The following is a 2,804-nucleotide window of genomic DNA, read 5'->3' as shown; positions in this document are numbered from 1 at the left end:
AGATTTAATTTATCCAAACGTCGTACTGTTAGAGAAGTTAATAAAATAACATTGTTAACAGACATTAAATATTCAATGTTTCGACCAATCCGTTCATACCCAAGGACAATCTATTGAAATGACAGCTTTAATTATAAATTTAATCATCACGTTATAAAAAAAATATATTAATAATTTGCATCCCTTAATTTTAATTTCAATGCTTTACATTTACCCATAAAACCTTGCAGGCTGTCATACCTAATAAATTTAAAACTGTCAAAATAAACCTATGAAATAAAACCAATATGGAAAAAAAAAATTCCATTACTAATAAATTTGCATCATTCTATGTTTTAATTTACTTTTAGTTGTCACTATAATATTTAATAATAAATTATATTCTTTGGAATCTCTGTATTTCACTATCATTAATTTATCACTACAACATTATTTAGCATACCTGGACAACTAGGTTAGGCACATTATCATTTTATTTCACACTACATATATAGTATATTTTGTTATTGAAAATCCTATAAAATGTAATTATAAATAACTATTAAAAATTGAACTCTATTCACTATAAATTCATTTTCAGGTTTAGCCAACATGCCTCGCTTGACTCCCTGATGAAGACCTGAAACTCAGGTCGAAATGTCGGCATAAATAAATATTCTTTGTTTATTTATGTTTTTCTTTACTTACCGTCCCCCCTCCGGCCATCTTCTCCAATCAATAAATTAATTTTACATAAAGAACTTGCATAAAGTTGGTCTAAATTTCTCTTGTCTGACTTAAAATTAACTGTTTAATTAATTAGATCCAGAATTTTATTTATCAATCCTGATTGATGTTCTAATTATATTTTGTCCTTTTTTTTCACTATAGTCATTTTTAATTTTGTTATATGTTTTATATTATAAGGAATAATCCTCAACATCGAATTATTAATTAGATCTTTCTATATCTTCAGAAAATCCTTTTATGTAAGTTAATTCCACAATTATTTTTAAGGACTGTAATTTTATTTATTAATCTCTCCTCTCGCTTATTTTTAGAGATCTTAAAGTTCACATCCCTAATTTCATAAATTAATTCCTTGAAATATTTTACCTTTCTCTGCTTCAATCTACTGGAATTTACTATGGCCTTCTTTATATAATTATTTATAACATTGTATTTAAGGTGGTATGGGCGACAAGGATAGTAATTCAAAATTGTATTACTGCTGTTTTTTTTTCTTTGTATTCTATTTCCTTGCCTAATCACCAACATGTCCAAAAATTTTAATTTGCCTTATTTCAATTGAGGTTCTTAACCTCACATGCCTACTATTCTAGCATCCTTTTAACATTCGAATCAGATGATCATTTAAACATGAGCTCCAGACTATAAATGTTAAATAAAATGTTCACATTGTCAATAAGGTTAATGAGAGTTCTATCTTGGATTATTTCCTAATAGAGTATATGATAACGTCTGAATAATTCTGTATCCTATACAAGAGCATACCAAATTATTCATGTGTTGAGGTTTTGGCAGGAAAATGTAAGATTTGACAGGTTTTAGAAAGAGAATTTTAAATTTTAAGGATAAAACATACCGGGCTTAATCTTATCAACGAGCTTTTTTGTGAATATTTAATAACAAAAAACTTAAAATCCTAAAAGTTTATTACTAATTTTTTTTTCAATTTTTATTAAAACTTTATATGTTAGATATAAATTTTTCCAAAACTTTTTGGCTGTCGAAATTTATATTATAGATTTATATTACAACTCTTATTTCTGGAAATTTGGCTTCAACCTCAGCCAATATTTTTAATTTCTTCTCCTTGGATTAGTAATCATATTCTTTTATAGTTTATATTCATATAACCATTGTTAGTCGTAACAATAAAAAAAACAACAAAAAATTCCAGTAAGTTTATTTTAGTGGGAAAAGTTGCTGTACCGTACCAGTATAAATAGGTAACTTCAGTTCTTTACAAAGTCTCGTTTTTTACTTGGGCTGTTCACATATAAACAACATTTAGTGAGACTTCAACTCAATAGACCTTTGAACAATATATATCCATTCAAAACTCGTATTAGAAAATTTCAACAATTGCTTCTAGGCTCATTCTAGGCTAAATTAATATAATAATTATAATGGATAATAAACATATAACAAATATGTTATTACATTAGAAACCACATACCTACAGTATTTTACGAGAACATATCGCTTCCAAAAGTAAATATATATGTTTTGATGATGTAAATCTTCACGAGTAATTTACCTGTAAAAAAATAATAGAAAAAAGTTAAAATTGACTTTAGTTCACAATTATATACTATTCATATTAATAAAAATATAACTAATAGTTTATTATATTTTAGAAGATACGTGCTCTCCAAAAATAAATGCTTAAAATCACAAAGTAAAAATGAGTAGGTTATTTTTCATTGTTAGCAATTGGAGATCATATTAATAAGAACAATATTAATTTATTGAGAATTAATGATGATCATGTTTTATTTTTTTTTTTGTTAATAGTTTAAGGCCTTGATTTGATAGATGAGGTGAATAATATTAATTTTATAAAATTTTATTATATTTGTAAGGTTATACTCTTATAATTTATTCATTTTAATATGTTGACCTCTCTATGTTTGTGTTTTAACGTATTTATTCATTAAATCATTTTATTTTATTAATACTATGTTTTTTTTTTTTTTTTTTTTTTTAAACGTATTTATCCATTCAAATATTTCCTGTAACCGGTTTTTTTTTATTATATTTTCCTCTTAATCTATATGTTATTCTTATTCTTGTAAAAT

This window comes from Halyomorpha halys, unplaced genomic scaffold (assembly GCF_000696795.3).
Source record: "Halyomorpha halys isolate HHAL.00 unplaced genomic scaffold, Hhal_1.1 Scaffold847.1, whole genome shotgun sequence".
NCBI lineage: Eukaryota > Metazoa > Arthropoda > Insecta > Hemiptera > Pentatomidae > Halyomorpha > Halyomorpha halys.
The sequence above is the reverse complement of the archived record's forward strand: the minus strand, read 5'-3'. Positions refer to the sequence as shown.